The 26,361-nt window shown below is 37.5% G+C and overlaps 1 protein-coding gene across 4 annotated transcripts in view; it reads left to right on the forward strand.

The window, feature by feature from the left end:
* Positions 1-26,361, forward strand: part of CADM2 (cell adhesion molecule 2) — a 571,255-nt gene that overhangs the window by 374,420 nt on the left and 170,474 nt on the right. The gene's annotated exons all lie outside the window — the stretch shown is intronic.

Here is a 26,361-nt window from a genome sequence, read left to right on the forward strand (position 1 = left end):
CAGATTTTAAAGCAAAAATCTGTGCTAGTTTACGTGTATTTTGGAAGTTAAAGATTCACAATGTTTGCAAAGTTAAATTCCATACATTGCTTAGCTTGAGGTTGTAGAACAATAATAATAATAATCAAAGAAAACACAGCCAGTTGAGGGTGTTTATGTATTACAATAATTAAACCAATAATTAAAATACAGCTCAGGTTTGGTTTTTTTTTTTAATCCTTGCATGGCTTTTTGTAAGATCTTTTTCTCAGAAACTTTGCATGCATTGGGTGACATGAATGAGGGGAGCGAACAAAGTCAAGTTCATCTATTTGCCTATGCATGCTTTGAAAGTTGCTTTACTCCTTTCTGTACTGTTATGTATTCAGCTGTGATGCTGTGTAACAGCAGTCAAGACTTTGAGACCTCCATAATTAATGAAAAAAAGCCCAAACCAAAACAACATCCGCAGAAAGCGACTTTTCAGCACAAATAAACACAATCTCATCAGTATTCAGTGATTAGTTGATACTCTCATGTATTGCCGTTCAAACAGAAACTGCCCAGGAGGCACGGGAATTGTAGGATGAGTCAGAATTACTCAGGGGTGCCACTCTGTGAGCATTAACACACCCTTATTTCAGAAGTGCACAGGCATATTGAACGCACAGCTGAAACTCGATATGCTGAACGAGGTCTGACACTGTGATCTGAGTTACCTTTGGAGAGCTCTTGCTCAGCCGCACAGCACCTTCAAGAAGTCCTCAGCTTTTCCTTTGGAGCTGAACAGCCCTGTGATGAAAGCACCCAATATCCACAAGGAATTCAGTCCTGCAATAGTTTTGTCTTTAACCAAAAGCATAGGACCTATTTTATAATCTCCTGTGGTGGAAGACATGAAGTAGATGATGCCTTACTGCTTTTCTCATTACTCTGTCTAAGCAGTAAAGGTCTGCTCCTCCTTTTCAAGTCTAACACTTAACTGGCAAACAGTTTTCTAATATGGCACTGGAAACATCAATTCACATCTGATAGAATTCTCAGGAGGAGCTTCTCTTTTGGCACTTAGAGTATGAAATCCAGCAGTCCTTTATGTCTTTGCTCTTATGTATGGTTCTTCATCTTTTCTTTCTGAAAGTCTGGAATTTGTGCTGCCATTTTCAGCAAGGCACAGTTGACTTCATGCCTGCCCTAAGATTCCAGAGCACATTATTAAGTATTCTGTGGGATCACCTGTCTTTTGTTTGTGCATTGTTAGCATGGGAAAACTCCTGCTGGTCTCCACTTCCCTCCCCCTCCTTGTGGGATTGTCTGTAAGCTGAACACCAGAGCCTGCGCTCTCGAACATTGCATTCAATGCTATTTCCTGAAGTATTTTCTCAGTCTTTGTAGAAGACTGCTTGTATTAAGTGCTGTAGAGCAGCTATTGAACTCTCTGCTTTAGCCTTGCTTTGAGGCACTTGGAATCAATTTAGGTTGAAAGGTCATCTGGTCTGCAGGTCATTTGGGCTGAGCTACCGCGTAAGTAAAACCCACTTAAATCTGTTTGCTCACAGCCTTCCAGATAAAACTGAAGTATCTCAAGGATCTCACAGCTCCAGGATAGATTTGCACTATGATTGCTTGATTTTACCATGGTTTTCTTTCTTAGACTTTTGATTACCTAGAAGAAGCTGCATCAAGTTTTTTGTGGTCTCCAGAGAGGGCAAATACTTGGATTTTTCACAGAAGGACAGGTCTACCTTTGGACTCCTGGGCAGATGCTGCCTCAGGATGCTTATGGGCAGAATACTTGGGACATTTCCAAGAAGTCTAGTTGAGAAGGGTTTGAAAGAGTGGTGGGCAAAGTGAAGCATGAAAATGGTCGTTTATGGCACTTAATTTGATGAAGCAGAAACTGAAGATGAAAAACTACCTGAAAAACCTCAGATTATCAGAGGCTTTTTCAGTGCATGACTATTTTAAAGACTGTTTCTTAATGCACCAGATGAGATTTGTTTAACTTCATCTCTATAAATGAACATTTCCTCCAGCAGAGCATCTGTTTGAAGACTGTTTGACCTCTTAAGAAGTGCTATTGTGACAATTTTGTGACAATATTGTTTCAGATAATCTTCTGGCAGCAGTTAACAATGGTTTCCAGCCTCAATGGTCTTACCAGATCTGCTAATGATGTGTCAATTTTCAGCCAGTAAGTGGAAGAGAAGGCCAAATATCTTCATTCAAATGTGATTAGTTGAGGAATGGAGTTCTGAGCTGCTCATTTTTGCTTCTTTGATACACTCAGGGTCATCTGCTATTAAAAAGTTATAGCCAGAGCTGTCCCAAACTTCCTGTAGTTAGGCAATTGGTTTTTAACTCTTCAAAGTATAAATTAGAGTTTCTGATAATTTTGGCTGCGGGGTTTGTTGGTTTTTTGATCGTTTGATGGCACTTTTTTTTGTTGTTGATACTTTTTTGTTTGTTTTCAGTTGGGAATACTGAGGATGACTATGGCAACTTCTTAAAAAGAAAAAAAAAAAAAGAAAATGAAGGCCAACTTCTATTGCAGGAGGGGAAAGCAAGCCCTCCAGAAAGATCTCTTATCATCTTATCATCTGCTTGTTGAGAAGTACAACTGTTCCTAAGACTCCTGTGGCCCATAGATTAGAAATGGTGACATTTCCAAGAAGATCCCTAAGTCCCCAAGAAGAGACTTTTTGCAGAGGGGAAGATGTGATTGCTTTAATATTGCAGGATTCATACAATCTATATAAAAACCTGTTGGGTTGGTAGCTATTTCTGCTGTGCTTCTTTCCCCCATTTTAGCTGTGTATGAAGCTTTATTTTTTTATTTTTTTTCTCAAGGGAAATGCCATTTGTATCATAGTGCCACTGTTTCTCATAGGAAAGGACTGCTGTAGTACCCACACAATGCTATATTCTCTCTCAAAAACTGTCATAAAAGCTGTACTTCTGGTAGTTCTAGGGGTTGTCCTTTTAATGGGAGATACCTTCAAACCTTTTTCTATTTTAGTATTACAGTTTTAAGTACTATACATGCCTTGAACTCTATCTCACTTGCCTCACAGTTTGAAATAACAGGACTATTTTTTTGTAGCCTGTTGGATATCCAGGGGATTTTTGAGTTGTGTCTTTTTCTTGACTTTTATTTCATCTGTATCCTAAAGAAACTCTTTATTTTTGTGAATCATGGGAAAACATTTTTTTTCTTCCAGTCATTTCTTTTACAAATGCAGAAGTATATTGTTTCTGCCTTACTTTAAAAAGAGGAGACTGATTCTCCTTCAGAAACATAAGATTAAATTTAGCTTTAACAATGCTACTTAAGGCTTACAATCTCAGCCTGTAATATAAATCATCATAGCAGTTGATGCACTGTCTAAAAGCATCTTATCCAGGAGGCAAAGATCATTCTGGACTTTATTCACTTGATTTATTTTGTTTGTTCTCATTATGTCAATGAAATTGGTATCAGCTTGTTTGAAGCTTAAGTCAGGAGGGATCATGTGAAGAGTGTTGTACCAACATACTCTGTTATTGCCTGGATAGTTGTGCAATTACTCACAAAGTTATCTTTTAGTTAACAATCATTTTTTTTACTCAGGACTTCACCAGACCTTCATCACTGGTCATGTTCTACCTAGCCATCTCTTTGTTTTTCTTACAGCATATGATAAAGTTTACTATGTATATTCTTCATAAGTATATTTATAAATATATAGGTAAAGAATGAGTTTCATTCATACTAGAGTTTTGACTGAAAACCATAAAAACCAGGAGAAATTGTGTTGACCAGAACTTGTCAACACAATTGCAAGACCCTACCAGTAGAAGTCCTCTCTTCAATACATGCAATTAGCCAAGCACATTTCTCATTCAGAAAATTATCATAGAATTAAGTCAGTAACACAGCAGCTGTCCATGTAAGGAGCAGGATGAAATAAATGTACATAAAGGAGACCCAAACACTACTATTTGTCTTATTTGCATTATCTTCATAAAGTTCTCAGCTATTCAGTTATTGACATCAGGCAGACATTAGCTTTGCTGTTGCTTTTTTATTTTTTTCTTATTGAGGAATAGATAACTGAGTGCATCATCTGTAAAAATGACACTCTGCAACACATTATGGCAAAAGTTGTGAACAAGTGGAAGTGTATAGATGTTGAAAGTGTGAATCCAATACAGAGCCTAGGGAAACTCCATAAATCAGTAGTTTGGAAGAGCATTTATTTATGGTTATAAGCTTTCACCCTTGAGACATGTAGAAATAAAAACCTGTCATATTCCACCTCTACTACAAGGTCATTACAAAAAGCTTGCCAAGACTGTTGTAGTAGCATAGCGGGATCTGAAGCCCGATTGAAATTTTTCAGATATTCTAGTGCCATTGAAGTAGAGGAGCTCTGCTTTGTAAAATCTTATGATGTTTTTATTCAAAATACACTTTCGACTTCTAAAGGTAGAATTTTCATATGTCACTTTAAGGTATAAAAAGCACCTTTAGTATTTGTAAGTGATTGTACTTTCAGAGAGAGTAACAAAGCCAGTGTAGCCTTAATAACCATTCCTTTACTGTCGCTTTGGTATTTCCTCCCCTGTAGTTTAGTCACTGCTTCCAGTATCTAAAGCCTGTGCTTTCCTCCAAGGATTAAACTTTGTCCACTGGTTAAACTTGTGAGGCTGAAACATGTGGATTTCAGTTTTCCTTCATGATTTCTCATGGATGTTAAGGGTCAGAGTTTTCTCATATTCAGCATCTCTGATGAGGAAGAAAGTGGTGATGTAGAACCAGATTTCATGCTTGTCTGTGAAGACAGTCCACAGAGAAAAAGCCAGAAAAGACTGGAAGTGAAAAAGTTTTGAAAATGACCCTGTTAAGAGTGTGGAAGGACTGTGAAGGTTTAAATTTAAAATTATGTTGGGTCTTGTTGAGTTTTTTCAGATACCCTCTTAAATGCAAAAGTTCCCATAAGATCCAGACAGTAGATTGTTTCACAGTTTAGTTTTCCACTAGATAATGTAAGACTTTATAATTATGTTTCAAAAAATCATGCATATCTACATAAGTATATTATATATATATATATATATATGTTTATGTATATGTATATATATGTCATTTTTCCTAAGAGTTTTTGGAGAGAAAGCAGCTCCCCAGAGTTCTAGGGGATTTTTTAGAAAACTCACAAAATATGTTCCTGTCCTTTCTTTTTCTTCCTTACACACTCCACCTGTGATCCTCAAGGGGAATAGCTGGAATCATAAATGACGATAATAATTCTTAACAGAGTTGCTGACTGCCCTTTATTCTTTGTAATTATACTTGGGAAATACTTGGCCCTGTAAGATCTTGCTGATATTGAGAGAGCTGAGATTTCACATGGTGTCATGTGTGCAGTCGAAATGCTCACCATTGTAGTTCCTGCCAGAATTCTTCTGCCATTCAAGGTCCCAAGTCCAGCTACACAATAAGGAGACCAAAGATATTAATCAATTTTTCATTTTTTCAGATAGAGCACCACTGGAAGGTGCAGTTTGACAAGCCTATGTGTCCTCTTTGATGCATCCTATTCTGTTTTCAAGAACAGATGCAAAAAGGTCACTATTAACAGTTGTGATCCTATAGCACACTCACTGAAGTTGCAGGTTATTATGGAATAGAGCTGCTCTAAATGCACAGAAATAAACAAAGGAAGGTACAAAGCCCCCCTGAATTGAGATCTGTAGTGGCAGGTTATGGCTGTCCACATATCCTTTTTATTTGAGAGGTATCTACACTGAGACAATGTGTCAGTCATTTATTGCCTAAATGTTTTTTTAGCCAGTGCAGAAGAATTTGGGATGGAATAAGGACAATGTCTGTTTTCATGCTTGTGAAGTGTAACACAGCTGTGGGAGAGGGACTCCAGGGAGGATGTTCCATTTTGAGGTGGACCTGGTTATCATTGACTAAAACATTTTGTCAGTTCTTATTCCCCAACTTTCAGATAGGCCACTCTTCCCTCCAAAATGCTTAATACAAATTCTGGGGTTTTTTTCTTTTTTTTTTTTTTTTTTTCTCTTTCTTTCCCCCCCCTCCCCAATTTGTCTGTGCACATTTAGGTGTTAAGCATGTGAGACTGTCAAAAGCAGTGTATTAGGAGAGCTTGCCATACTTGAATAGAACTCTGCAGGAAATGTGGTTGCTTTATTTGCTATTTGAATGGATCTACTGCTGTAAATCTGGCCATGCTTTTGAGCACTGAGCCCTTATGACTCTCTGCAAAGACTTTCCAAAGGCAGAGCATTGCATTTCAGACACATATTGCTGTGTGCTGGCTCAGTTAATTTGTCAGATTCCAGTCAGACAAAACGCTTTGCTTCAGAGTCTAGAGTGTTGACTTAGGCACAATCAAAAGGATATAGTGAGTTCCCAAGATGTGTTCATCATATTTTCTACATCCTGTGGAATTGTTGGGCATGAGTGGCTAATATCTGGTAGCTGGATGGAGCTGCTGGTCTGAGGCAGATTGTCAACTTCTGTCTCCTAAATATCTAAATTTCTCAACTTCTATTGAAGTTTGTTTTTTTTTTTTTTAATTTCTTATAAAGAAAAGGGGATTGATAATAATACTTAAATATAAGAGAAAATATAACAGTGTACAGGTTAAACCCACGGTCACTGATTTTTATTTTTCAGAAGATGTAGATTTACTTTTTAAAAATACAGGCTTTTCTTTCAGGCTTAGTTTTGTTCCACTGTGTTTTTATAACCAAAGGAGTGTAAAAAGTGCTTTAAGTATAAGATTTTTTATTATTTTTTTTTCCCTCAAATGTTCTTTTGAAAACCAGAGGGCTTATAATGACTCTCCACATTAGGTCAGATCTCAAGATTTGTTCCTTAAATCTCTGTACAAGATCAGATCTTCAGAGAATTTATTTTACTTTAGTGGTCAGTGAAACACGCAGTGTTTAAATGGCTGAGGATTCACCATCACTGCTGCCATTTGTGGTTTTATGTTAATTCTAACTTGGTTTCTTGCTTGAAGCATAGAGGCCTAAATCAGATAAGACTTTTTCATTTGTGCCATTACAGTTTCATAGGGATCTCTAGTTCTCTGTAAGTAAGCAGCATGCCCAGGATTCCTCTGGGATTCTTTCAAGGGCTAATAGTTTCAAGGTATTCCTCACATTTTAATTATGGGCTTATATATAAAGGAAAAGTAACGGAAAACACTTGAGCAGAGTGCTTGGGGGGGATTTTTGTTCCTGTGCTGTTCATACACTACTATTTAAAAAATTCTTCTGTGATTAGAGATGGTCATGGGATGATTTATGTTGATCTGTTGACCACAAGATCTAATGGATCATTAGAGATAAAGGAGAGAGGAATTCTCAGTGTTTGTTTACCATGCACCTTAAATTGTTGCTTCTGAATTAACACCCTCAGTCACTACTCGCCCCCTTGCAAAGCACCCAACTCCTCCTCTGTTAAGCTGATTAAGTGAAGTTCATCTCTTATAAAAACTAGCTGGCAACATCACATTGTCTTTATGCAGCTTCTCAGCTCATCTAAAATAACCAGAGCTCCGTCTGGAGTATCCCAAATAATTGCAGATTTCAGAAGGAACCTCTGCCATTTATGTTTTGGAAGCTGTTACTGGCTCCCAGGAAGCTAAAGAGATGAAGAGTCTGTTCCTGATCTACACAGACTGCTGCAACTCAGTATCAGCACCCCAGGAAAGAAAAAATCTCAGGTTTTCCTTTTTAGGATCCAGATTCTATAAAACTATGATTCTATGAAGTCAGATCTCGAAGCTAAATAGATTAACTAATAGATTAATAACATATAGTAATTAAAAAAAAAAACAAAAACAAACAACACAAAAAACAAACAACCAAAAAAAAACCGAAGAAAAAACCCAAACAAACCAAAAAAAACCCTCACCCAAAATGCTGTAAATATATTTTCATTTGTTATTTCAGCATTCTGTTCATGGGCTCCCTAGAGACCTACTAGCTAAAAGTCATGACTCCAACTTAGTCTTCGAAGTTTAAAGAATATGATACAAATCTTTAAAATGCTGTAACTTGACAAAAATCATTCAAAGGGAAATGAGCAGGAGAATTAAGGAGTTTGAAATAAAATTGGGTGTAGCTGTCAGGAGGGAGGAAAACACTGGAAAGAGGCCATGGAAAGGAGTAGTGCAGTCAGCCTTTGCAGCAGCAGCCAGCAGTGGAGGTTCTTCCTAGGCTTCACAGGTCCCCATGTGTCTTATAGAAGTCACTGTCAGTTTGCCAAAATCTGGTTTAAAAGGTGCAAGGGAAGATAAGACTATAAACTCCTGATTTATATTATTACCTGTGCACATAGAGTGCATCCAGCTGCTTTCCCACAGACTCACTCTTCTTTTGTTAACTGGCACTGAGGATACTGCAGCCCTTTTTCTTTTGTGAAGGGTAACTCTCCCTTTTTCTAATAGTTATTTCTATATGCATACATTATATGTGCTGTGTGTGGTGTATCAAGAGAAAAAGGATTTATTTTAGTTGATGTAAGAACAATTCTACATAACTTAAGTTTTTCAAAGTAGATTTTTTTTGCTTTTTGTGTGGTTTCCCTTTTCATTCAAGTGGAAATCCCTTTGTTTCATTACTTAATTTCCTTTGGAAGTAGCTGTTTCCATTTGTTTTGGGGAGCAGTATTTATTTTGTTTATTCATCACTGATTTCTGGAAATGTAAAGTGTGTCAGCTAATGCTTTCCAAATAGAAGCTCGGAAATGTAGGGAGAATATCAATCCCTGCATTAATGTCCATTTGCATTTTAGGAATTTACAAGTGTGTAACACTAATGAGCTAATAATTCAGTGTTCTTTACAGATAATGTTATGTACAGAAATGAATAGAATGAATGGGCTTCCCTACTGTGGTTGGGCTTCTCTCACAGAATTTAATTTTTGTAATGATTATTGTAATGGACTACCCATCCCACTCCAACAAGAAATATTCCCCAAAAGGCAGACTGGTAAAAATGCTGTTCCAGAACAGACATAGTAGAATTTCCCTGATCTTTGGCTTTTCCTCTCATCCAAAACTCAGGAGGAAAAGTGGGCCTTGGAGCTCTGTTGAGATAAGTTTCTGAGGTTTGGGACACCAGCAGTGAGCAAGGTCCAGTATTTCTCCCTAATATCTGACCTAAACCTACTCTCTTTTTATTGGAAGCCATTCCCCCTTGTCCTGTCTGTACATGCTCTTGTAAATAGTCTTCCTTTATTCATCTGCCATCTTGATCTGATCTAAATATCTTCCAAAATATATCCAGTCATTTGTGTAGGTTAGTGATGACTATTTTAATAACTTAACATTTTTAAAAAATAAATTCTACTTTCTTTAGCGCTTCTATTAAGAGCAAAGTGTTATTTCCTGTGACAATTACTTTAAATAAGATATCATATCAGTGATTTTGGCTGAAAGGCTGCCAGTCTTACCTGAAAAATGTTAACATATTTCCCAAAAGATGTGAATTTGGTTGAGTTCTTGAAGTACAGTATTCAATCCCATTGGCTATTTTTAAAATGCAGATTGTTCATAGTGTTCAGGAACATGAACAGCTATGAGAGGTATTCTTGATCATCAAGACTAATGTCTATAGGTTATGACATTGTTCTTCCTCTGATTTCATTCTTCTCAAAAGCTGTGGACTTTTGTCTGTTTGTGGATTTGTGGATTTGTTGGTTTTTGGTTGGTGTTGGTTGGTTTGGTTTTGGCTTGTCTTCTCCTCAGCTGGTTATTTCCTTAGGGAAACTCTGAACCCTTCCCTTACAATTGACAGGTGAACTCTTCTAATTTCCAGAATCAGGATATTCACATAACTTTTTTCTTTTGTCAAGATTATCTTTAATTATAAACATCTTCTCCCATGTAATTTGTTATCTCTGTGAATAATACACACAACTATAATTTCTTCTCCCACTCTTTGTTTTGGTAGACAGATATTTTTCAGTCTCTTCTATTTCCAGGATGATATTTTTCCAGTGTGTCAGGGTGTCAATTGCTGTTGACTGAAGTGAGCAGAAAAGTCTCCAGTCTTTTACCTGGGATTCACCTCATCTTGTCTATCCAGCCTTCCTACATCTCCCAGAAATACTTCAACTCTTATAACTGCTTCCCTTGAAGCTGCTCCATATTGGTCATTCATACTCATCCAGTGATAAATTAGAAAATGTGTCTTCTTCCTGCTCGGTAGTTCTCAGCTAATGAGATTCCAGGGTACAGCTGAAGTTTCAATTTTTAATCCCCAAGTGCATGGGCATTTTTTCTCATTTCTATTACTGCAGTCCTAGAGGTTGTCCAGCACTCTCTGTGAGATGCATCAGCCTTCTTCTGTATGAATGATACTTTCAGATTTCATCTCTTCCTGGTCATTTGCAGGGAACAAATTAACTTATCCTTCCCAGTCTACACAAGGTGACTTGGTGGTGGATTTGTTAACTGGGGTTTTTTGGTCAAGACACTGATATTTAGCAAGTGTGATGCTGCTTAGTGGTGGTAAAAAGGCAAGCAGTGAGACACAAAAAAATAATAATAAAAAAAAAATCTAATCTCATATAAATTATACATAAACTTCATAGATAATAATTTCCTGATAATTGGATTTTTTTTGCATTTTTCTTACCATAATTTTCTGCTGATCATTTTTTCAAGAACTTTTTAGTCGTGTTCTTACTTCATCTGTATCCTAAGTACATGAAATAACTGAGGTCTGTACCAGCAGAATTGTATTTGGCCTAACTGTGTATTCTTAAAAGACTTTACTGTACATTTCCTGGTTTTTGCACCATTTTGCATTTAATTCTTGAAGTGTCTTCCAGAGCTCTTCCAGAACATTCCAATCTGCTACAGATACTATAAATCCTATTCCATAATTCCTGTTTTCCTCTTTTCTTGTTGGTCACCCTCTCTAGCATATCAGTATTGATGTCATTGATGGACTTTAAAATTATTATATGTTTTTCTCTTCTTTTTCGTATTTTCTTTTTTGTTTTGCCTTTCTTTTTTTTCCTGTTTCCCAGGCATTCATGGCAATACTTCACATTATAAAAACTTTCCCTTGGGAATTCTTGGTATTCAGACACGCTCCTTGTTTTTGCAGTGATCCATGACAGCCAGGAAATTATTTTTTTTTTCATTTTTTTTTTTTTCCTTCTCTTTGAATATGTGCAGCATCACTTGCTGCTCCTGTAGAGGCACAACTTGTTACTCTGTCAGCAGCTTGGTGTGGTGTCATGGGGAGCTCAACACCTGTTCCAGTGACCAGCAGAAATTAACATTTTCTGTGTCAGGTCATCCACTTGGCTTGTCAGAGTGCGAGATTATGGCACTCCGAAAGGCTCTACTGGCTTGAAAACAAAAGTTTATGAATTTATGGGACAAAGTTGCAAAAGTATAAAGCATAATATAGTTTTGAGTTGCAGTATAAATGTAACAGAGTCTATCTGCCTCCCTCATTGGCAATAAAGGAATCTGTTATGGTCTTGGCATAGGGTTTCTCCTGATTAGACCGGCTTTGAGATGCTTTCTCTGTGCTTGGGGAAGAAAAGAGGCCTTTTAATGTCAGAATTTCACTAGTTGGATGTTTCTTTGCTAATATCTCAAGTTACTTCATAGGAAAACAGATTCTGTATCTTCCTAGTTTTTGTTTGGTTTTTTTTTTTTGCTTGTTTGGTTGGTTTGTTTTTTTTTTCATGAGACAGGGTTGTCCAAAACCTTTCCCTGGATTCTGGTCAAAGCCTGTTGCAGAAAAGAAGGCAAAACAATAATTTGGTATACTTGAGGTCTGTGTGAAGGGTGATGGCAGGAAGGAACTCCTGAAAGGAGGAAGAAGGTACTGAATTAAGTGGGGAAGGATTTTTAATTAAATGCTTACAGATATTTTTCGTATCAGTTAAGCCAAACCGTACTTCTAGCGCCCAGCATCCATAGTGATGTGCATTTCAAAATTTTTTCTGCTATGCCACCCCCTGGCCTCCTGCTGCCAAGGATTTTTTGTGGGCTTTCTTTCCATTTTCAGCATTCTGTCACTTGTGTCATTCAGGTATTAAGGCTCAAGAGTTCCTTGTAGTGGAACTTGCTGGGCTGTTCATGGCAGATTATTTTACAAACACGTTGTTTCCCTGTTTCTCTCTGCTTTGTTTCCTTGAGCACGCAATGTGAGCTTCTATTAGACCCACATTGTGTATCCTGGGGGAGCATAATAGAAGAACACAGAACACCATTCAGTCTGAAACATTTCGCAGCCATGCTTAAGGTGTGTGTGGGAGAAGTGGGGATCCTTAGAGGAGGAACTGCTGTGCTGGAGGAGAGGTTGGGGTTGGTGACAGGAGGATGCCAAGAAAAGGACAGACAAGGCTTCTCAGCCAGTGGCTTGTGTTTGAAATTAGCCATTTGGACTTAAAACCTGTTGAGTTTTGTGTTTCAGCCATTGCTGTTCCCTTGTCTGCAGTATGGCAGTGATTAGGCTTTGTATGGCTGTTGGATGCATTGCAGTGTGAAGTCAGATTGTAGCACGAAAGTTCACTAAAATAGGCTTGTTTTCTCTCCAAATCGGTGTGAAACCAAGCAGATTTTTTTTTTTTTGGATCTTGAACTCTGTGAGCCTCCAAAGTGCACAGATGCCGCCTTAGATACCTTTAGATTCATTCTTGAACAGAAGAGACTGGCAGCTGAGACATACTTGGGCAGCCCAGGAAGCTTAGAAAATTGATATGAAACAGAAGCTGAAGAGAAGCAGCACCTCCAACTTATTTTATTTTCCATTGATTCAAATTTTCTATCAAAAAGTAATGATCACAGTGTTTTCTGGTGGGGATTGACGTCTATTTTTCTAAGAATAAAGGGCAAAAATGACATTTGGATTCCAGAAGAAATGTCATTTAGCTGTGTCAAAGAAAGAATCTGGGACTCTAATGACCTACTTTCCTGTTAAGTCTCTAGGCCATTGCTGAAGTTAGGAGCATAGGGAAAATACATTTCATCTTCAAAGACTTCAAGATGAGGTTTATAACTTTCTTAAGGAGGAAAAAAAAAAAAAATGAATCCTCTCTCCTGAATTGAGACAGATAAAGTTTCAGCCCAAGATGGATATTTTCCCTGAAGATTTTAAAATTCAACCACCTGCTTTAAATGAGAAGTTAGAAAAAATGCACTGTGTTAAACCAGTGTATTCAGTTTGAAAAGAAGGTAAAAATTATATACTTTTACTTCTCTGTAGGTCTAAATAAATAGAAAAGGTTTTGGATAACACAAATAGCACAAGAACTGAAAAATACATTCATATATTCATGGGTCCTAAGGGTACTGACAGATGAAGTGGCTAAGTCATTATATTTTAGAAGTTATGGCAAGGTGGTGACGTTCCCACTGGCTGCAAAAAAGGAAATATAACCCTCATTTTTAGGAAAAAAAGGAAAGACCTATTAGGCTTTAATCTGAAAGAGGGTAGTTTTAGATCAGATGTTAGGAGGAAATCCTTTACTGTCAGAGAGAGAAAGTGTGAATGTTCCATCCCTGGAAGTGTTCAGGCCCAGGTTGGATGGGGCTTTGATCAGCCTGGTCTGGTGGAAGGTGTCCTGCCTGTGGCAGAACCAGACGATCCTTAAGGTCCTTTCCAACCCAAAATATTTGTGGTACGATTCTATCATATTTTAATTAGAATCAGAACTGCTTTTGAGTATTTGGGAGAAAGTTACACCTTTTTTTTCCTGTATTTTCCTGACATATCATATGAAGGCAGGTTGAGTATCAAGTGTTTTTTACCATATTTTTAGCTGGATCTGAGAGTTTCAAAAACACTTCCCCACAGACTTTCATCCCTCTGTTTTAGGAAATAATAAAGTGCTCACAGCCACGAGTCCACACATGTGTCAGGTAACCAAGCAGGCTCCCAGTGACTCTGGGTGTGGGGGGTTCAGGTTGGTTTCCTCTGGAACGAGCCAGATGACAGACTGCTGTCTCCTTCTGCACTTCCAATTTGGGTGGGAAAACCTGTGCTGGGTTTTGGCTGTGCCTGCTCACATATCCCTGCTCTCACTCCAGGTTGTGCAGTTCAGTGAGGCGACCAGGGAGAGATGCTAGCTTAGGTGTTGGATCAGAAATAGTACAGCTAGGGCACAGCTGTGCACCAAGACAGTCTAGGCACATGGATAGAAGTGGAGCAGATGGCTTCTGGATCACACTGCCTCGGATCTGGGAAGAGCTGTTGCATTGTGCCTCATTGGGCCACACTTCCCTACTATTTCAGAATCTTTGGAGCCTTTATTATAAATGAACCTGTTCTGAAACCATGAAACCATCCTCATTTACAAAGAAGCAAACTATTTTTATTTTTATTTTTTTTTGGAAAGTTAACTGTTCATGATGGAGGAAATAATCAAACCATGCTGGATCTTGAATTCTCAAATGCCTTTTTTTGTTCATTAAATTTAGTGCATCATTTCAATCAGTACTTCAAAGCTTTATGTAGTTGCATCACTTGAGGAAGGGATATGTGGTGAGGGGAAGCAGGTGAGAAGAAAAAGAAATGGAAGAAGGTGGAGAAGACAATAATTTTATCTGACATTTCAGTATATTCATTTTTGTGTTAATGGCAGTTACTCTTCACAAAATGTTGGACCTGAAAAAAAGGAAAAAGGAAAAAAAGTAATATTTTTTGCCTCTCACTTATTCAATGGCTCTCAAGCCCTCCTGTACATGAACTCCAGCACCTTAGCATAGTTGTGTTGGAGCTTCCTGCATAATTCATCATAAAAGAACATGAGGCATTCAGCAGTCAGTGCTCATTCAGAGATGTTCTGCATTACTAGCAGCACTGGTAAATATGCCTGCTCCATACATAATTTATGGTTCTCAGCAGAGATAGCTTTATGCTTCATAATAGGCTAGCTTTGATCCCTTAAAATTTGTTTGTTCAACTTAGGGGTTGGGTGCAAAACAAAGACTTTAAAATCTCTTTCTTGCATTGCTTATTTCAACTGTTGTCATTTCCCCATCCCGTTAACAAGGTTGAAATTGTTTCTGACCCACTTTTGGGGAAATGAGCCTTCCTATAATGGATTTTGTGTGTTAGACTTTTTATTAGCCAATTCCCTCCACACACAACTTGAAGTAGAATGAAAATTGGTTTAGAAACCTTAGTATAGTGTATTCTGTGCTTCTGCTTAAAGAATTTATTGTTATTTCTTGTGACCTGTAGGAGGAAAATGTAGATAGACCTTGTGTTCTGTGAATCCCTTTTAATGCTGTGATACAGCTAGAGACTATATATAAATGTGTAAATGAATGTGTTGGAACTCATTGAGATGATTCCACTCTTCAAATTCAGTAAGCTCTTAAGGTTAAAAAAAAAACCCCTAAAATGGCAGTTTTAAATGTTTCCATTTCCAGCAATATTTCAAAACAAAATAGCAACCAACTATGCATTTCTGAAAGAAAATTCTCATTGTTTCTCTCTGCATTTTAAAGACTGTAGAGTTGGGGTTTTTTTAAAAAATAGAATATCATTAGAATTGATGCATTTCTGTGACATGTATCAATTTGTCATTTAAGCATTTTCTGATGGAGTTTGTTCTTTCTTCTTTCTCCTGCTTGATGCAATTTTCCTTGTCCTGTTCTCTGTTTTGTTAGTTTGGTTTTTTTTTTCTCAGTGATTGCTATACTTTAACCTATTATCATTCTTTGTTTTTAAAAGCCTTGTTCACACCCAAGCTATTTCAGCCATAAAATTTCAGAATTGTTAAGTGGTTTTCATTTCCTCAGCAAACAGTAAGACCTGCCCTTTGGAAATTGGGTCCCTTTTATACATGTCAAGTTAGGCATGTTAAAGACTGATTAAAAGTTGCTTGTCACTGTTCAGAGTTCTTGTCATAAGCTTTTTTTCTCCAGTTTCCTGAGGTTTCAGTCCTTTACAGGTAGTCTGCCCAAAGGAATGATTTAAATATTCTCTCTGTCTGCAGTTCAATTTGGTTTTTCTGTTTTTCTCCCTCCTAGTCCAGTATTATGACCCTTGCTGCGTCAGATTCCAGTTGTGTGTAGTGTCATCTGCAAGGCATAACAACACTTTAGTTCTTCCTTCTCTTCTGCTGTTACACTTTGTTGTTCTAAATGCTGGGGTTTTTCTTACATAATGTGGATTCTTGGCTATTTTTAATGATATTAAATGAAACCTACATATACACCATAAATTCCAGATGGAGAATGGGGTAGAACAAGCTTTCTTACCATCCATTTGACTTTTCTTCTGTAGTCATGAATCTGTGTGTGATCACACACCAGCAAAGTTTTCTTCTCTTTTCAGGAGTGTGTTTGCTTAGAGAATGGGCACAGCTTTTCTACCTCATCTTCAATAGCACAGTCACACTAGAAAAACTACCTTCTATTTTTACCTCCATTTGATATTTTAATGCTTTTGTCCAGGTCATCTGTAAGTATAGGAAGGAGAACAAATAAGAAATTTACTTTCTTGTCTGACTTTCTTGTCTGGCAGAGCTAGCAAATGCTGCTTGTAGCAGTGAGAGGGAGCAGTCAGCTTCTCATTGTAGAACTGTGTTGGAACAGATGCTGTGAGATGTCGTGATCTATTTCATTAAATGACTACAGTTCTGTAATTTTGGAGCAAAAAAATTTGATTTAATCTCTCTCCTTCAACAATATCTGTGTTTGCATTTATTCATGCAGGGTGTGCTGCACGGGCTCCGAGGGCTTTCTGCAAGCCCTGGGTTCGCTGCACATTTTGTTCCAGTCTATTGGAACAGAACTTCCCATATCCAAACAAATGTGATATTGCTTTAGGGAGAGAGAGGGGTTGCTGGCTCTGTTGATTTTTTTGGGGGGGTTTGTTTTTCTTTTCCTTCTTCCCCATGATGCTGGCCTTCTGTATATGAAGCCTGAAGCAAGAGTATTTGTAACATCAGTAGTTAGTGCAGTCAAAAGCAAGTGGATTTTCTGTATCACTAGCTCTCAAATATAGACTGGGATAGAACTTTTGGACTTTTCTTGCCCTTTTACCAGCATCTTAACTGCATTTCATGTGGCTTTTGGAAAAGAAAAATCAGACTGCAGCAACATTACAACATGCAATTGTTTCTTTCATGTTTTCATTTGTGTCTGAAAAAGAAAGTTCTTGCCTCTTGCTGCTCTATGACAAGTTTCATGTTGTTTGGTGTTGCATTTTTTTTCTTAATTGAAGCTCTAGATCTCAGAATTGCTGGATTTTCTTTCCCCCCCCCCAAATGGCACTGCATTAAAAATTGGAAATATTTATGCTAATCAAAAATCATAATTTTAGTGGTTGATTTTGTCACCTTATTTTCATCCTTTCTTGGAGCAAAGTCATTCACTTTAAAGATTTTTTTTTTTTATAATATTTTTGAATGGAGTTGTTCTACCTGTTTTAAAGTAAAGTGAGTAAAAAGAAATACTCTTTATGGTCTGATGCAGATGTGTAATAACTGTATATAAATGAAATTACTGAAAACATAAGGAGATTCAGAGAGTCTAGTTTTTTGGGATTTTTATTCCCCTCTTATCCCATTAAAAGCTATTTTTACAAAGGACATCTTCTAAGTATGTATTTGTAGAAAAGATTTCTATGCATGGGGAATGAGGTGCTCTAGCTACAGTAAATTTATTTTTTTTGAAACAATTGCCCAGAAGCAGTGTAAATACATTAGAGTCTTTCAGCAAAACAGACACTGTAATGTTGGATTGTTTGGAGATCATAACAGTTACCTTGGGTTTTTTTCCCCCATGAAAATATAAAGCCAGTGTTATATTTAACTAAAAGCCAGCCAATTATTTTTGGCCTTTTAAATATGTAAACTTCCTTTTTGAAATGTTATTGTAAGTTGTTTCTGTAAGTGAGCTTAGTGTAATATTTAAGAGAACTCTGGTCGAGTTTTGACTCCTCTTTTTATCCTACTGCATTGTTATTCAGCCCCATGCATCTGTTTGCATATTTCTTGCGCACAAGAAATCGCAGATATGTCATTCAGTAATGATTTTCTCTCTTACAAGCTGATTTCAGAGGAGTTCTCCCCAGTCTTCATGACCTGGGTTGCACTGATTCAGCTGTTTGCCACCCAGCCTGGGACAGCTGAAGCCCGATCGTGTCGCGGATTCAGTTCAGGGTCTGGCCAGCCTGACAGCCGAGGTGGTGCAGCAGTACACAGGGTGGGGAAGCAGAGTTTGGCAAGGAAAATAAACATCTAGAGGAAAGCAGCAGAGATAATCTAGACTCTTCTGCCACTGGCAGAGGAAGGCAGACTTACCCATCCACATCTCTCATACAGGAGGAGTGTGCTTGACAAAAGGCTTCAAGGCAGCTGCTTCCCATGGCAGAAAGTATGAATTCTAAATGGGAGCATGTCTAAATTAGACATGATTTAATTATATGTCAAATTAATTGAGAAGATCAACTTTTCTTTTTATGCCTTTTATGCCCCCTAAAATAATTTTTTTTATGATTTTTTTTTAGATGTGGTTTATTTTACAGCAGGCTGCACTTTAAACTTTTGACTCATTGGCATTACTGTGCTGATAAATCCATTTTCATCATTCTGGGAGAACTGAAGAATGGAAAGTCCAACAAATGCTGTAAGAAAGATTTATAAGTGCATGTAATAGCCTGTAATTCTCTGGTGCTAAGGAGAACTCGCTCAGGCTTTTTATACAGTGCATGATAGTAAAAGATGTCTTCACTGCTATCATTCTTTCTGTTCCTTTGATTCTCAGAGTCGAGCAGAAGGAGCAACATCTAAAAGTGAGTAAAACAGCACTTGAAAGCTAGGCTTTTACTAAGGGTTTGGAAAGAATTTGTTATGGATTTTCTGTACCTTCTCGAAGTGGGGATACATAACTACTGAAATTAAGATTAAAAAAGCAATATAATGATGTTGCAGAGGACAAAACTGCCTGGCCCAAAGGAGAGATATGGAAGATACACACTGGTGATAGAATTTAACTTACCTCAGTTATTTAGTTGACAGGATTTTTTTTCTTCTGGTTCTGTCAAAGAAACTCAGGAAGATCAGTAAAAGTGATGGTTACACTGTGAATTGGGGTATAGTGTGGAGGTAGCTGTGCTTGCTCTAGGTCAGAAATGGAGAAAGAGTCTAAATTATCCCTTGTAGGACTTGTCCTGTGGCCACTTTGCACTGCCTGTTTTGAAGAGAAAGCACTAAGCTCTGGACTATAGTGCTGAAAAGTAAAAAAAAAGAGTCCAAGTGTGACAGATGCCTTGAGCCTGAGTACTGTCTGAGAAGGGATTTGGATCATGGGCAAAGTCACCTTTTCTGCTGTTTCGTGTGCTCTGTGCTCAGAGATGCAGAACTTTGTGCAATATCTTTTTAAGCTGTATGGCTTCATCACAGAAAATCCCCACTACATCATCAGCTCCCCTTTCCAAATAAAACAGTTTTCAAGTCTTTATAAGATTTATCTTATGCTTATCTTTATACTTTATACTTAATATATCTTTACATCTTTATACTTAATCTTAGCTAAGTACTCCACAACAAAAGCAGTGGCTGCAAAGGCGTCTGCATCTACAAACACGAAGATGTGTGTGGGTATAAAATTTGCAGTAACAGTGTTAATAAAACACATTGTGTTCCAAGCACTTGCTTGTTGCTTTGTCAGTGTTCATAAACAAGTGCACGGTCTTGAGAATACAGAAATCTTGATACTCAAAACAAAGGCACTTGGTGAGCAGGATCAGTTCTCTTGCCTTCCTCTCATATATGGTGTTTCAAGCAGGGATTCTGATAGCTCTGTGGAAGAATGCCAAGAATGAGATGCTTTGTGCAAACTGAAAGGAGAAAAAAAATTAGTTGATTGTAAGCAGGCAACAAGATACAGAAATATGCATGTTGCATTTTCTTCTCTGTAGGTTTAAAAAGCTAACAAAGACCAGCTTGGGGGGGAGGGCAGAAATAAATTAAAGACTTCTTTTACTCAAATATAGGACAGGCTGTGATTGAAAGTTCCTAAAATTATTATGCTCATTCTGACAACCTAAACTCAAGAGCTGTTATATGTTATGTACTGTCAAAACTTACCTTAAAATTCCTGAGTTCAGAAACTCCCATTTAACTTACATTACTCCCCTTTGAAACACATTAATTCACTGTAATGCTCTTTAATTTCTTCACCTGAGAAATGCACTCTGCTGTCTGGAAAAAGTCTTGTTATCTCAATCTGTTCAACAGATGTTAGTCATTGTGTCTCCTCCTCCCCTCTCCTGCCCTCCCCTGATATGCAAATATGGTCTTTGACATTTATATTTCCCTAATGGGGAAAATGTATTTCCCTGTTTAGGGTAGGTGTTGTAGCTGCTTAAAAAAAAAAATAAATTCTCTATATCAAAGTTAGCACATCAGTTTCGTAAATTTTATCAGGCATCCTCCTCTGCCATGTAATTAATTCTTTACTGAGTGGGAGATTTATGTTTTGTAAGCCCCTACATTTTAAAAATGAATTTGTAGTGTACTTTACAGCATTTTAATTCTTGCTTGCTCTGTTTGCTTTTTCTTCTTATGGATAAACCCGTCACCACTCAATACTAATGTAATTTACCCTGGCTAGAAAAGGCTGCAGGGGGAAGCCCACAAACACCACATGCATTTGTGGAGCTCACAAACCGCACAGCCATCCAGTACGAGACTAAACTGGGAAATCCTTCTTTCCCCTGCATTTCCGAATTGCATGGCAGCGTTTTTGTGAGTTTTTTGGAGCATTTCATCCCTTGGGGTGATGAGGAGATGGTAGAGCTGTGGCTGCCCCATATGTTCCTGCCCTGGGTGTTGCTGCTGCTCATCCTCTGGCTGTTTTTTTTCCTTCCTGCACCCCATTGCAGCAGGTTTTGGTGAACTCTGGGGTTAATTCCAGCCTGGGCAGGTGAGTGTGGTTGTGATTCAGGTAATAACCCTGAGTGGATGTGCCAGCTGAGTTTTCAGGCTTGTCCCAGAGATCTGTGTCACCCAGCCAGCAAACCCTCAGCTGCACTGCACCTTTTTATATCTGCTGTATGAGCTGGGAGTCACCTCATACAGGCTGTAAAGACAGCAAGTTATCACTCCTGCCTGCTGGCCCTGACAAAATAATCCTGAAAAATAGCATTTTTGTACCAATTTATTATGTAAAATGCAGAGGTGAGGTAATGGCAGTGTGACCAGAACAGAATCTTTTGTCTATCCTGCAAATCTGACCACAAGAGACATTTTCTCAAGCACAAAAAGCGTTTTTTGCCCTCTTTTTTGGAAGACAACATTATGTTAGGTAGCAAATAACTTGTATAATAACTCAGTGAATTATAAAATAAAAGGCTTCGACTGAAATATTCTTACAGCCAAGTAAGGAATCGAGTCAGCCATAGTGACATTGATTCACTGACCTAGAAAATGACTTTAATGCACACATCAATTTACTTGCTGATTTCTTACATTTCAGTGGATTTAAAAAAAATATATTTTGTGAAACTGTTTTTGCTGAGAGCCCTCGTGGACAAGGTACTATAAAATTCACTAAAATTTTCTATACTAAATCAATAAAAGAGTTATTTTAGCCTCCTAGGTTAACCTTTTTTATTTTTATTTTTTTTAAATTGAACTTAGCTGTACAGATATGAGAGTATTTTTATAGAGCTGATTAATTTGATTCTTTGCCTTTTGAATACAGTTAATTTAACTGTGATTCTCATTCCAGATCTGTAAGGGATTCTCTGTGCAAGAGGACATAGCTAAATATGATTTTAAGGAAGACAAAAAAATTTAATAAGAAAAATTCAGTTTTCTAATTGAAAGTAATTGATGAATAAAGGTATTCTGTCAGCCTGTTGGACAGAATTTAGGCTTTTAAAAACAGACAAAGACTTCAGCCCAGATGGCACTGAAGCTAATGCTGGTACTACTTGTGGAAATTCAGAAGTCACTTCTGAGTTCCTGGTTCTGCCACTGGCCTCACACAGGTGCCCCTGAAGTCCTGTCCTGTCCCTTTTTGTACTTTCTGAGGAGTCAGGATTTAATCGGCTCATGAGAGAGGAATAATGAATGCCTACATCTAAAAATACATTTCATGAATGCATAAAGAAATATGGAAAATGTTGGTTCTTTTGCTGGTCCCTATTGTTAAACCAAATTATTACCTTTAAGAGCAGTAAGGGCAAGAGTTTCAGGCAAATATGATATTTAGGTTGAAGCTTTTATTTTCATAGACAACTGGAAATGACAGACTCTGTGTTGAATTTTCACAAATAAAAGGGATACAAAGGTCACAATAAAAAAAGAAACACGTTCAAGAAGAGGAACTTAGAGATTTTGAATAAGAGACTGTTCCTACCACCCACCACTAAAGTGAGGTCAAGTGATAAAAAAATAAGGTTTCAAAAGGCAGTGTTTGAGGACAGCTAGAGAAATCAGGAATATAATTTCCTTTAAATTACCATAGAATCATAGAAACACAGAATGGTGTGGGTTCAAAGGGACCTTAAAGTTCATCCAGTTCCAACCCCCTGCCATGGGCAGGGATGCTTTTCACTGGTCCAGGTTGCTCAAAGCCCCACCCAGCCTGGCCTTGAACACTTCCAGGGACAGGGCATCCACAGCCTCTCTGGGCAAGCTGTGCCATATTTGAAATGAAATATTTTAAAATTGAAATTCTTCATGTCCTAAATCCCCTTAACAGTTTCCATTGTCACAGTCTGTGCAATCTGCTGGGGGCACGATGCTGAATTACTTTTAGGCATTTCTAAATTTATATTGGCAGGGAAATAGAAGACCAAAATATGAATGTATCTTTCTATTTATACCTGTGTATTAAGCTAAGGTTTAATTGCACAACAGGGGAAGTTTAGGGAATGTTTTAAAGAACCCAGGTTTGTGTTTAGCTACACGTGAGAAGCATGACATTTGTAAATAAACCCTCTCAGAGAGGACTGGAAGAAAAAATAAAATCATTATCCAGCACCACGCTCAGCGAAGCCACAGCAGTTTTTTTCCTGTCTCTGCTGCTGCATGGCACACATCCAGATATCTGCTGTACTAACATTTGCTCCTGGGAGGAGATGAAGAAAAAAGGGTCCATAAGGTTTCCATTGGCCTAGACAACTGAAACATCTGCTAGATTCATGAGCAGCTTGCTGGCCTAAGTCAGCAGGGAGAACTGCTGCAGATCAGCACTGCCATATCAATGGATATTTCATAGGCCACAGGGAGGAAAAAAAGAAAGTCAGGAGAGTAAGTGATTTTATTTCAAAGTACACCGAAGTCTAATGCAGTTTTGCATGGAGTGATATCTAAATTGCACAAAATTAGAGCCACATCTACGACTGATCTGCATGCAGGACTCATTAGGGAAACATGAAAGAATAGCAGTATTCAATCCTAATCTTTTAATAGGAACAATTCACCTGGTTCCCAGATGAAATTTGGCAAAAAGCAATCACTTGAGAAAATATTCTCTTCACTTAGAAGGCTGCAGAGGAAGAAGCCTCCTCTGTCTTTCTGAAACACAAATGGAGTTGTTGGAAGGGAAAGGGCCATTCTTTGTTGGGACACACAGCAGAGGAAAAGAACAAGTGTTGAAGCAACAAGGGGAGAGGCCAGAGTGGAAAACACATCCTTGTTTGTTGTAAACTGCCTTTCTTTTCTGTAGGTCAAGCCTGGCTTCTGATGCCTGAAAGTAGTCTGGCCTAAATAATTTTGTTGTTTACAGTTTGGTGCCATTTAGGCTCAAAAAGGCTGCTAGAATTGTATAAAGCAGTTTTTCTCCAAACCAGTTCCTGGCCTTATTTGATTGGTGTAAATCAAAAGAAGGGAAAACAACCCATCAAGTACAAAGTCAGTTTTAAAACTGTTGTTTTATACTTGAATTTTCATGAGCTTAAACAGAGCTGTGATCTCCTCTGCACAAGAAAAAGCGTCAAAGATCAAAGAAGGTAGATATCGACAGGGTGGGTGAAATCATCAGTAGCGAAAACTTTCTGAAATATACAGGTGATCACAAGTGGAAAACACTTTATTAATCATTCTGACTTTTCCTTTGTGAGAATCAGAATTGCTTTCTTCAGGGAATATTCCCAGCTGGGCAGGATGCTTTTAGGTATTGATCAACACAAGGTCATTAAGGGAAGTGCCTGTTCAGATCAAACCATTTGCACACACCACATTCCCACCTTTAAGACAGCGTTTCTTTGGTGTGCTAAAACACAACTGTTTGCAATAGTTTTTATATTTATGAAAGGGATTTTTTTCAAAAGTATGTTTAGCTTGTCCATATTTTGTTCCATTGACAGAATTCAAAGACCTGACTCCTGTATATTGATCCCCATTTACTGCTAGGGTAGTTTTATCAGCACTATTTACAACTGCAGTGTATTTCACTGAAAAGCACCAATGATGTAGTAATCAGAACAGAAAAGTCTCTAATCAAAATCTGCTTTTTCCACCTTTTTTTTTCATTTACCTTTGAGGATGACATTACCTGAAGCAAACTGAGCAATGAAAGTATTGGTAGTCCAGGTAATAAAGATTTATTTAGTGTACTGGTGCAAAGACAGGTGATTCTTATTTGCACTTGTTTCCAAATCAGAGGTGGTAAAATCAGTGCTTAAATGTGCTGTTCTAGTCTAATTAAAATATACTGAATTAAAAATAAGTTAAATTCACAGAAACAAGCTGGGGTTCATTAGCAATTTTATCACTGTTCTTCATGCCCCTCTCCTGTGTGGGCATATATGTTTAAATATGTACAAGACATGTGTTTAGTTCTAATTTATTTTATTTTTTTAACAAGAATAAAGTTCCTGTGTGGGCAAACAGTAAGGCAGACCTAGAACAGTTTTAGTGTTCACTTTTGCCCAGCTGTTCAATACAGTGAAAAGTTCAGGCTTCCATTTAAACACAGGAGGTTCCATTTGCTGAGTGATCTCTTGCCATGCATGTTTATAACTAACAATAAGCAGTTGATAAATAAGCTGAATAACAATTCAGTTATGGTGCATTTTGGGGGGCTTCTGAGTGCTTTTTGAGATCACAAACATTCAAACAGCACTACTTGGAGCTGATTTGTGTGGCTGCCTCTTCTCTGTCTTTTAACTTCTCCTTGAATGACATTTCAGAAGTTGGTGAGACAAAAGAAGTGGAAGGATTTTAAACCTTGGTTGTGTTCTGCTCAGATAGAAATGATGGTCAAACAGAGAACAAAGATAAATAGCTATACAATAAGAAGATCCTTGACAGGTGGGTTACCTGCACATTGGACTTCAAGTACCAAAATTTGTCTTTAAGGATGAAGGAAGGAAGAAAAGTGTATTCCTGGAGAGATGCAAGTATATTTTCTTTCATGGAACTCAATAGCTGGAAAGCCTAAAGAAGAATTTGTTTCCAGTAGATTTGAAATTTTTCACAAATGAGAGAAAGGAAGTCATGAATATCATGTAGCAAAATGAGGAGGGAAAAATGAAGCAAATCTACTGATACAACTTTTCTTCTTTGTATAATTATCTTTCAGTGGAATGATTGATTTGAAAAGTGAAAAACCAAAATATTTTGATTTTTTCTGAAGAAAAATTGCTTTCTATTAATACTGTGTGAAAAGTTAGTGTTTTTAATTATATCAGTCCATCTTCTAGTTAAAATTTTCTTAATTACTTCGGAATTTCTGGTAATGTCCATCTTTACACATTATTTATTTTCAGTAAAAGTATTATTTTTCAAAATATTTTCCCCCAGTATTAATGTTAAATAATAATAATGTTTAATAATAATTAATTAATGTTATATATGACCAGAGTATTTAAAACCAGGATTAAAATAGAGAATTGTGGGAAAGGCTGTGGTTGGCCTTCTGAATTCCTGGGAGATTAGCAAAGGTATCTTTGCTATATATTACAGATTAGGAATAGAAATATGGTGACAATGAGACCCAGATCCTCAAAGAAATTAAAGTTTCCAATTCCTCACTGTTCATGTTAGAACTGGATGCTATCTTGCTTTTATAGAAAAAGGACTTTTCAATTTGTTAAGGCACAAAGAATTGAGAATAATACTTTAAAGTGACAAGCCACACAAAACTCTGAGCCATATTTACAATTATGAGAACCAGAAAATTCATCAGTTTGTTACAACTTTTTTGGGAAGATGAGGTTCACTTCAATTATGTTTGGATTTGTAACTTCCTCAGGAATTCAGAGTTGGAAGAAATTGCCTTTCAATAGATAATAACTGAATAAAATCAATGGGCACTCTTCTCCATTCACAAGCAAAAAAACAAGGTGATAGCCTGAAAAGAGTAAAAAATAGTCACTTATGCAAGGTTCCTAGGAAACAGCACTGTTTGTGCCTCC

The sequence above is a fragment of the Pseudopodoces humilis genome, chromosome 2, assembly GCF_049639895.1.
Source record: "Pseudopodoces humilis isolate 2021_Gansu_Grassland_sample_001 chromosome 2, ASM4963989v1, whole genome shotgun sequence".
Taxonomy (NCBI): domain Eukaryota; kingdom Metazoa; phylum Chordata; class Aves; order Passeriformes; family Paridae; genus Pseudopodoces; species Pseudopodoces humilis.